The 10,220-nt window shown below is 61.3% G+C and overlaps 1 protein-coding gene across 5 annotated transcripts in view; it reads left to right on the top strand.

Annotated features, from left to right (window-relative positions):
- Positions 1-338: 338 nt before the first annotated feature.
- ttll4 (tubulin tyrosine ligase-like family, member 4) overlaps positions 339-10,220 on the top strand; it is a 136,040-nt gene continuing 126,158 nt past the window's right edge. For all 5 annotated transcript variants that reach the window (XR_015078219.1, XR_015078217.1, XR_015078220.1 and 2 more), the window contains exon 1: positions 339-1,097. The gene's annotated coding sequence lies outside the window, so the exon portion shown is untranslated. The remainder of the gene's footprint in view (positions 1,098-10,220) is intronic.

Below are 10,220 nucleotides of genomic sequence, written 5' to 3'. Positions count from 1 at the left end.
ATAGGAAGGACCTATTTCTGTAGGCAGAGAGGCCAATAACCAGGGGGCAGAAATTTAAAGTAATTGGTAGAAAGATGAGAGGGGAGTTGAGGAGAACTTTTTTCACCAAGAGGATCTGGAACTCACTGGCTGAACGGGTGGCAGAGGCAGAAACCCTTATCGCCTTTAAAAAGTGCTTGGATACGTGCTTGAAGTGCCGTAACCTACAGGGCTACGGACCAAGAGCTGGAAAGTGGGATTAGGCTGGACAGCTCTTTGTCGGCGCGGACGCAACGGGCCGAATGGCCTCCTTCCATAGAAACATAGAAGATAGGAGCAGGAGTAGGCCATTCGGCTCCTCGAGCCTGCTCCACCATTCAATGCGATCATGGCTGATCATCCAAACTCAGTACCCTGTCCCTGCCTTCTCCCCATATCCCTTGATCCCTTTAGCCTTAAGAAATATATCTAACTCCTTCTTGAATATATTTAATGAATTGGCCTCCACTGCATTCTGTGGTAGAGAATTGCAATGGAGCTATATAAACAGAAAATATTTCAGACTGGCAGCAGCCACAGTATTTTGTATACAAAGGGCAAGTCTTCTATTTTGCTCTTTCAATGCCTAGCCCTGGCTTCTCATTGGGTTGGGCATGGCCTGATCACGTGACCATCCAGCACGTTGCCGATGACGTGCGCGTCCCCGCTCCATCCAGTCACGCCATCACGTCGCACGCAGGCAGGCAGGCAATGCGGAGACGCCTGTGTGGTTGCTAGGGAGTGGGCGCTGGCAGTCTGGCCGAGCCCCTCAGTCGCAGTTTATTATTATTTATATTTATTATTAATAAAAAGGAATCAGTAGAGAGAGAGAAAGGATGAAGTAAAAGATGGAGCGAGGCGAGGAGAGCCGGAGGGGCGGCCATGTCCGGCATTAGCGGCCCGGCGAGAGGGGGAGTGGCCCGAGGCTCGCCTCCCGACAGGGGGAGGAGCCCAGGGGCCGCCAGCACCCCGGCCCCGCCTTCTCTTATTCCCGCCGCACACCGAGTGCAACACAGGCGGAGTGAGTCGGTAAGTGTGCCCGGGGGTGAGAGGAAGCGAGGGAGGAATCAATCAAACGAGTAAGTAAGTGGAAAGGGGAAGGATGGTGGGGGGGGAAAAGAAGAGAGGGAAGGAAGGGGGGGGAAAAGAAGAGAGGGAAGGAAGGGGGGGGAAAGAAGAGAGGGAAGGAAGGGGGGGAAAAGAAGAGAGGGAAGGAAGGGAAGGAAGGGGGGGGAAAAGAAGAGAGGGAAGGAAGGGGGGGGAAAAGAAGAGAGGGAAGGAAGGGGGGGGAAAAGAAGAGAGGGAAGGAAGGGGGGGGAAAAGAAGAGAGGGAAGGAAGGGGGGGGAAAAGAAGAGAGGGAAGGAAGGGGGGGGAAAAGAAGAGAGGGAAGGAAGGGGGGGAAAAGAAGAGAGGGAAGGAAGGGGGGGGAAAAGAAGAGAGGGAAGGAAGGGGGGGGGAAAAGAAGAGAAGGAAGGGGGGGGGAAAAGAAGAGAGGGAAGGAAGGGGGGGGGAAAAGAAGAGAAGGAAGGGGGGGGGAAAAGAAGAGAGGGAAGGAAGGGGGGGGAAAAGAAGAGAGGGAAGGAAGGGGGGGGAAAAGAAGAGAGGGAAGGAAGGGGGGGGAAAAGAAGAGAGGGAAGGAAGGGGGGGGGAAAAGAAGAGAGGGAAGGAAGGGGGGGGAAAAGAAGAGAGGGAAGGAAGGGGGGGGAAAAGAAGAGAGGGAAGGAAGGGGGGGGAAAAGAAGAGAGGGAAGGAAGGGGGGGGGGAAAAGAAGAGAAGGAAGGGGGGGGGAAAAGAAGAGAGGGAAGGAAGGGGGGGGGGAAAAGAAGAGAAGGAAGGGGGGGGGAAAAGAAGAGAGGGAAGGAAGGGGGGGGAAAAGAAGAGAGGGAAGGAAGGGGGGGGGAAAGAAGAGAGGGAAGGAAGGGGGGGGAAAAGAAGAGAGGGAAGGAAGGGGGGGGGAAAGAAGAGAGGGAAGGAAGGGGGGGGAAAAGAAGAGAGGGAAGGAAGGGGGGGAAAAGAAGAGAGGGAAGGAAGGGGGGGAAAAGAAGAGAGGGAAGGAAGGGGGGGGAAAAGAAGAGAGGGAAGGAAGGGGGGGGAAAAGAAGAGAGGGAAGGAAGGGGGGGGAAAAGAAGAGAGGGAAGGAAGGGGGGGGGAAAGAAGAGAGGGAAGGAAGGGGGGGGAAAAGAAGAGAGGGAAGGAAGGGGGGGGGAAAAGAAGAGAGGGAAGGAAGGGGGGGGGAAGAAGAGAGGGAAGGAAGGGGGGGGGAAAGAAGAGAGGGAAGGAAGGGGGGGGAAAGAAGAGAGGGAAGGAAGGGGGGGGGGAAAAGAAGAGAGGGAAGGAAGGGGGGGGGAAAGAAGAGAGGGAAGGAAGGGGGGGGAAAAGAAGAGAGGGAAGGAAGGGGGGGGAAAGAAGAGAGGGAAGGAAGGGGGGGGAAAAGAAGAGAGGGAAGGAAGGGGGGGGAAGAAGAGAGGGAAGGAAGGGGGGGGAAAAGAAGAGAGGGAAGGAAGGGGGGGGGAAAGAAGAGAGGGAAGGAAGGGGGGGGAAAGAAGAGAGGGAAGGAAGGGGGGGGAAAGAAGAGAGGGAAGGAAGGGGGGGGGAAAAGAAGAGAGGGAAGGAAGGGGGGGGGAAAGAAGAGAGGGAAGGAAGGGGGGGGAAAGAAGAGAGGGAAGGAAGGGGGGGGAAAGAAGAGAGGGAAGGAAGGGGGGGGAAAGAAGAGAGGGAAGGAAGGGGGGGGAAAGAAGAGAGGGAAGGAAGGGGGGGGAAAAAGAGAGGGAAGGAAGGGGGGGGGAAAAGAGAGGGAAGGAAGGGGGGGGAAAGAAGAGAGGGAAGGAAGGGGGGGGGAAAGAAGAGAGGGAAGGAAGGGGGGGGGGAAAGAAGAGAGGGAAGGAAGGGGGGGGGAAAGAAGAGAGGGAAGGAAGGGGGGGGGAAAGAAGAGAGGGAAGGAAGGGGGGGGGAAAGAAGAGAGGGAAGGAAGGGGGGGGGAAAGAAGAGAGGGAAGGAAGGGGGGGGGAAAGAAGAGAGGGAAGGAAGGGGGGGGGGAAAAGAAGAGAGGGAAGGAAGGGGGGGGGAAAGAAGAGAGGGAAGGAAGGGGGGGGGGAAAGAAGAGAGGGAAGGAAGGGGGGGAAAGAAGAGAGGGAAGGAAGGGGGGGGAAAGAAGAGAGGGAAGGAAGGGGGGGGAAAGAAGAGAGGGAAGGAAGGGGGGGGAAAGAAGAGAGGGAAGGAAGGGGGGGGAAAGAAGAGAGGGAAGGAAGGGGGGGGAAAGAAGAGAGGGAAGGAAGGGGGGGGGAAAAGAGAGGGAAGGAAGGGGGGGGGGGAAAGAGAGGGAAGGAAGGGGGGGGGGGAAAGAGAGGGAAGGAAGGGGGGGGGAAAGAAGAGAGGGAAGGAAGGGGGGGGGAAAGAAGAGAGGGAAGGAAGGGGGGGAAAGAAGAGAGGGAAGGAAGGGGGGGAAAAGGAGAGGGGGAAGGAGGGGGAAGGAAGGGGGGGAAAGAAGAGAGGGAAGGAAGGGGGGGGGAAAGAAGAGGGGGAAGGAGGGGGGAAAAGAAGAGGGGGAAGGAGGGGGGAAAAGAAGAGGGGGAAGGAGGGGGGAAAGAAGAGGGGGAAGGAGGGGGGGGAAAGAAGAGGGGGAAGGAGGGGGGGGAAAGAAGAGGGGGAAGGAGGGGGGGGGAAGAAGAGGGGGAAGGAGGGAGGGGGGGGAAAGAAGAGGGGGAAGGAGGGAGGGGGGGGAAAGAAGAGGGGGAAGGAGGGAGGGGGGGAAAGAAGAGGGGGAAGGAGGGAGGGGGGGGGAAAAGAAGAGGGGGAAGGAGGGAGGGGGGGGAAAGAAGAGGGGGAGGGAGGGGGGGAAAGAAGAGGGGGAGGGAGGGGGGGAAAGAAGAGGGGGAAGAGGGAGGGGGGGAAAGAAGAGGGGGAAGGAGGGGGGGGGAAGAAGAGGGGGAAGAGAGGGGGAAGGAGGGGGGGAAGGAGGGGGGGAGAAAGAAGAGGGGGAAGGAGGGGGGAAAGAAGAGGGGGAAGGAGGGGGGGAAAGAAGAGGGGGAAGGAGGGGGGGGAAAAGAAGAGGGGGAAGGAGGGGGGGGGGAAAGAAGAGGGGGAAGGAGGGAGGGGGGGAAAGAAGAGGGGGAAGGAGGGAGGGGGGAAAGAAGAGGGGGAAGGAGGGAGGGGGGAAAGAAGAGGGGGAAGGAGGGGGGGAAGGAGGGGGGGAAAGGGGAGGGGGAAGGAGGGGGGGAAAGAAGAGGGGGAAGGAGGGGGGGGAAAGGGGAGGGGGAAGGAGGGGGGGAAGGAGGGGGGGGAAAAGAAGAGGGAAGGAGGGGGGGAAAAGAAGAGGGGGAAGGAGGGAGGGGGAAGGAGAGGGGAAAAAGAAGAGGGGGAAGGAGGGGGGGAAAGAAGAGGGGGAAGGAGGGAGGGGGGGAAAGAAGAGGGGGAAGGAGGGAGGGGGGGAAAGAAGAGGGGGAAGGAGGGGGGGGAAAGAAGAGGGGGAAGGAGGGGGGGGAAAGAAGAGGGGGAAGGAGGGGGGAAAGAAGAGGGGGAAGGAGGGGGGGGAAAGAAGAGGGGGAAGGAGGGAGGGGGGGAAAGAAGGGGGGAAAGAAGAGGGGGAAGGAGGGGGGGAAAGAAGAGGGGGAAGGAGGGGGGGGAAAAGAGGAGGGGGGAAAAGAAGAGGGGGAAGGAGGGGGGGAAGGAGGGGGGGGAGAAAGAAGAGGGGGAAGGAGGGAGGGTGGAAAGAAGAGGGGGAAGGAGGGGGGAAAGAAGAGGGGAAGGAGGGGGGGGGAAGAAGAGGGGGAAGGAGGGGGGGGGAAAAGAAGAGGGGGAAGGAGGGGGGGGAAAGAAGAGGGGGAAGGAGGGAGGGGGGAAAGAAGAGGGGGAAGGAGGGAGGGGGAAAGAAGAGGGGGAAGGAGGGGGGGGGAAGAAGAGGGGGAAGGAGGGGGGGAAAGGGGAGGGGAAGGAGGGGGGGAAAGAAGAGGGGGAAGGAGGGGGGGAAAGGGGAGGGGAAGGAGGGGGGGAAAGGGGAGGGGGAAGGAGGGGGGGGGAAAGAAGAGGGAAGGAGGGGGGGGAAAAGAAGAGGGGAAGGAGGGAGGGGGAAGGAGAGGGGAAAAAGAAGAGGGGGAAGGAGGGGGGGAAAGAAGAGGGGGAAGGAGGGAGGGGGGGAAAGAAGAGGGGAAGGAGGGGGGGAAAGAAGAGGGGGAAGGAGGGAGGGGGGGAAAGAAGAGGGGGAAGGAGGGGGGGGAAAGAAGAGGGGGAAGGAGGGGGGGAAAGAAGAGGGGGAAGGAGGGGGGGGAAAAGAAGAGGGGGAAGGAGGGAGGGGGGAAAGAAGAGGGGGAAGGAGGGGGGGGAAAAGAAGAGGGGGAAGGAGGGAGGGGGGGAAAGAAGAGGGGGAAGGAGGGGGGGAAAGAAGAGGGGGAAGGAGGGGGGGGAAAAGAGGAGGGGGGAAAAGAAGAGGGGAAGGAGGGGGGAAAAGAAGAGGGGGAAGGAGGGGGGGAAAGAAGAGGGGGAAGGGGGGAAAAGAAGAGGGGGAAGGAGAGAGGGAAGGAGGGGGGAAGAAGAGAGGGAAGGAAGGGGGGGAAAGAAGAGGGAAGGAGGGGGAAGAAGAGAGGGAAGGAAGGGGGGGAAAGAAGAGGGGGAAGGAGGGGGGGAAAGAAGAGGGGGAAGGAGGGGGGGGAAAGAAGAGGGGGAAGGGGGGAAAAGAAGAGGGGGAAGGAGAGAGGGAAGGAGGGGGGAAGCAGAGAGGGAAGGAGGGGGGAAGAAGAGAGGGAAGGAAGGGGGGGAAAAGAAGAGGGAAGGAGGGGGAAGAAGAGAGGGAAGGAAGGGGGGGGAAAAGAAGAGGGGGAAGGAGGGGGGGAAAGTAGAGGGGGAAGGAGGGGGGGAAAGAAGAGGGGGAAGGAGGGGGGGGAAAGAAGAGGGGGAAGGAGGGGGGAAAAGAAGGGGAAGGAGAGAGGGAAGGAGGGGGGGAAGAAGAGAGGGAAGGAGGGGGGGAAGAAGAGAGGGAAGGAGGGGGGGAAGGAGGGGGGAAGAAGAGAGGGAAGGAAGGGGGGGAAGAAGAGAGGGAAGGAAGGGGGGGAAAGAAGAGAGGGAAGGAAGGGGGGGGGAAAGAAGAGAGGGAAGGAAGGGGGGGGAAAGAAGAGAGGGAAGGAAGGGGGGGAAAAGAAGAGAGGGAAGGAGGGGGGGAAGAGGAGAGGGAAGGAGGGGGGAAGAGGAGAGGGAAGGAGGGGGGGAAGAGGAGAGGGAAGGAGGGGGGGAAGAGGAGAGGGAAGGAGGGGGGGGAAGAGGAGAGGAAGGAGGGGGGGGTAGAGGAGAGGGAAGGAGGGGGGGGGGAAGAAGAGAGGGAAGGAAGGGGGAGAAGAGAGGGGAGGGGGGAAGAGAAGAGGGGGGGAAGAAGAGAGGGTGGGGGGGGAAGAAGAGAAGGAAGGAGGGGGGGAAGAAAGGGAAGGGGGGAAGAAGAGAGGGGGGGGAAGAAGAGGGGGGGAAGAAGAGAGGGGGGGAAGAAGAGGGGGGGGGGGAAGAAGAGGGGGGGGAAGAGAAGAGAGGGGGGGAAGAGAAGAGAGGGGAGGGGGGGAAGAAGAGAGGGGGGGAAGAAGAGAGGGGGGGAGGGGGGCAGAAGGGAGGGGAGAGGGGGGGGAGGGGGGGGCAGAAGAGAGGGGAGGGGGGAAGAGGGGAGGGGGGAAGAGGGGAGGGGAAGGGGGGAGAAGAGGGGAGGGGAAGAGGGGGGGAGGGGGGGCAGAAGAGAGGGGGTGCAGAGGGGAGGGGGGAAGAAGAGAGGGAAGGGGGGAAGGAGAGGGAGGGGGGGAAGGGGGGAAGAAGAGCGGGGAGGGGAAGGGGGGGCAGAAGAGAGGGGGGTGCAGAAGAGAGGGAGGGGGGGAAGAAGAGGGGAGGGGAAGGGGGGAAGAAGAGCGGGGAGGGGAAGGGGGTGAGAAGAGGGGGGAGGGGGAAGAGAGGGAAGGAGGGGGGCAAGAAGAGAGGGAAGGAGGGGGCAAGAAGAGAGGGAAGGAGGGGGGGAAGAAGAGAGGGAAGGAGGGGGGGAGGAAGAGAGGGAAGGAGGGGGGAAGGAGGGGGGGAAGAAGAGAGGGAAGGAGGGGGGAAGAAGAGAGGGAAGGAGGGGGGAAGAAGAGGGAAGGAGGGGGGGAAGAAGAGAGGGGAAGGGGGGGAGGGGGGGAAGAAGAGAGGGGAGGGGGGAGAAGGGGAAGAAGAGAGGGGAGGGGGGGAAGAAGAGGGGGAAGAAGGAAGAAGGGAGGGGGAAGAAGAGAGGGGGGAGGAAGAGAGGGAAGGAGGGGGGCAAGAAGAGAGGGAAGGAGGGGGGAGGAAGAGAGGGAAGGAGGGGGGGAAGAAGAGAGGGAAGGAGGGGGGGAAGAAGAGAGGGAAGGAGGGGGGGAAGAAAGGGAAGGAGGGGGGGAAGAAGAGAGGGAAGGAGGGGGGGAAGAAGAGAGGGAAGGAGGGGGGGTAGAAGAGGGGGAAGGAGGGGGGGAAGAAGAGAGGGAAGGAGGGGGGAAGAAGAGAGGGAAGGAGGGGGGGAAGAAGAAGAGAGGGAGGGGGAAGAAGAGAGGGAGGGGGAAGGAGGGAGAAGAGAGGGAAGGAGTGGGGGGGAAGAAGAGAGGGACGGAGTGGGGGAAGAAGAGGGGGAAGGAGGGGGAAGAAGAGAGGGAAGGAGGGGGGAAGAAGAGAGGGAAGGAGGGGGGAAGAAGGAGGGGGGAAGGGGAGGAAGCAAGGAAGGGGGAGAGGGGGAAGAGAGGGGGCGAAGGAAGGGGGAAGAGGGGGTGAGGCAGGAAGGGAGGGGGAAAGGAAGGAAGGGGGGAGGGAGGAAGGGGAGAGGGGGGGAGGGAGGAAGGGGAGAGGGAGGAAGGGGAGAGGGGGGAGGGAGGAAGGGGAGAGGGAGGGAGGAAGGGGAGAGGGAGGGAGGAAGGAGGGGAGGAAGGGGGAGAGGGGGAAGGAGGAGGAAGAGGGGCGAAGGGAGGGGGGAGGCAGGAAGGGAGGGGGAAGGAAGGAAGGGGGGAGGGAGCAAGGAAGGGGGGAGGGAGGAAGGGGAGAGGGAAGGGGAGAGGGAGGGGGGAAGGAGGGAGGGAGGGAGGAAGGGGAGAGGGAGGGAGGAAGGGGAGAGGGAGGGAGGAAGGGGAGAGGGAGGGAGGAAGGGGGGAGAGGGAGGAGGGGGAGAGGGAGGAAGGGGAGAGGGAGAGGGAGGAAGGGGAGAGGGGGAGAGGGAGGGAAGGAGGAAGGGGAGAGGGAGGGAGGAAGGGGAGAGGGAGGGAGGAAGGGGAGAGGGAGGGAGGAAGGAGGGGAGGAAGGGGGAGAGGGGGAAGGAGGAGGAAGAGGGGCGAAGGGAGGGGGGAGGCAGGAAGGGAGGGGGAAGGAAGGAAGGGGGGAGGGAGCAAGGAAGGGGGGAGGGAGGAAGGGGAGGGGGGAAGGGGAGAGGGAGGGGGGAAGGAGGGAGGGAGGGGGGAAGGGGAGAGGGAGGGAGGAAGGGGAGAGGGAGGGAGGAAGGGGGGAGAGGGAGGAGGGGGAGAGGGAGGAAGGGGGAGAGGGAGAGGGAGGAAGGGGAGAGGGGGAGAGGGAGGGAAGGGAGGAAGGGGAGAGGGGGAGAGGGAGGGAGGGAGGAAGGGGAGAGGGAAGGAGAGGGGAGGGAGGAAGGAGGGAGGAAGGGGAGAGGGAGGGAGGGAGGAAGGAGAGGGAGGAGGGAGGGAGGAAGGGGAGAGGGAGGTAGGAGGGAGGGAGGGAGGAAGGGGAGAGGGAGGAAGGGGAGAGGGAGGGAGGAAGGGGAGAGGGAGGGAGGAAGGGGAGAGGGAGGGAAGGAGAGAACACCTAGTGGTGTACTCGCCACTGGGAGTGCCGACACCGAGTGTCTAGTGATGGAGAGATGAGGCTGGGTGGTGTACTCGCTGCCAGAAGTCCTGCCACTGATTGTCCATTGGCAGTGAGAGAGAGCGGGTGTCCATTGGCAGTGAGAGAGAGCGGGTGTCCATCGGCAGTGAGAGAGCGGGTGTCCATCGGCAGTGAGAGAGAGCGGGTGTCCATTGGCAGAGAGAGAGAGTGGGTGTCCATTGGCAGTGAGAGAGAGCGGGTGTCCATCGGCAGTGAGAGAGCGGGTGTCCATTGGCAGTGAGAGAGCGGGTGTCCCTTGGCAATGAGAGAGAGCGGGTGTCCCTTGGCAGCGAGAGAGAGCGGGTGTCCCTTGGCAGCGAGAGAGAGCGGGTGTCCCTTGGCAGCGAGAGAGAGCGGGTGTCCCTTGGCAGCGAGAGAGAGCGGGTGTCCCTTGGCAGCGAGAGAGAGCGGGTGTCCCTTGGCAGCGAGAGAGAGCGGGTGTCCCTTGGCAGCGAGAGAGAGCGGGTGTCCCTTGGCAGCGAGAGAGAGCGGGTGTCCCTTGGCAGCGAGAGAGAGCGGGTGTCCCTTGGCAGCGAGAGAGAGCGGGTGTCCCTTGGCAGCGAGAGAGAGCGGGTGTCCCTTGGCAGCGAGGGAGAGCGGGTGTCCCTTGGCAGCGAGAGAGAGCGGGTGTCCCTTGGCAGCGAGAGAGAGCGGGTGTCCCTTGGCAGCGAGAGAGAGCGGGTGTCCCTTGGCAGCGAGAGAGAGCGGGTGTCCCTTGGCAGCGAGAGAGAGCGGGTGTCCCTTGGCAGCGAGAGAGAGCGGGTGTCCCTTGGCAGCGAGAGAGAGCGGGTGTCCCTTGGCAGCGAGAGAGAGCGGGTGTCCCTTGGCAGCGAGAGAGAGCGGGTGTCCATTGGCAGCGAGAGAGAGAGCGGGTGTCCATTGGCAGTGAGAGAGAGCGGGTGTCCATTGGCAGTGAGAGAGAGCGGGTGTCCATTGGCAGAGAGAGAGCGGGTGTACTGACCATGGGAACTCTGGCACTGGTTGTTTCATGGGTCTGATAGTCATGTTTCATATAGAATCGGGTGCATATGTAGTCATGTTTCATATAGAATCGGGTGCATATGTCTGGGAATTGAACTGATTTTTTGCGAGTCTTATGATGGGTTGAAGTTGCTGTTGAGGTGGAGGATTAAAGCTCATTAATGTTGAAAGAAAGTGATTTTTCTGTCACTATGCTAGCAACGTACAAAGTAAAAGAAAAGGGGAGAAAGAGCTTGCATTTCAAAAACAGAAAATACTGGAAACACTCAGCAGGTGTTGGAGAGAACAGACTAGTTAACCAACCTTTGAAAGTTGACTGAACATGTGGAAGGGAGAGAGAAAAAGAACAGGGAAAAAATGTCAAGATTAGCATGCGCTATTAGGAAGC

The sequence above is a fragment of the Somniosus microcephalus genome, chromosome 4 (assembly GCF_052327205.1).
Source record: "Somniosus microcephalus isolate GS21.2 chromosome 4, FLI_Smic_1.0, whole genome shotgun sequence".
NCBI classification, from domain to species: domain Eukaryota; kingdom Metazoa; phylum Chordata; class Chondrichthyes; order Squaliformes; family Somniosidae; genus Somniosus; species Somniosus microcephalus.
This window is presented reverse-complemented; position numbering and strand designations above follow the sequence as displayed.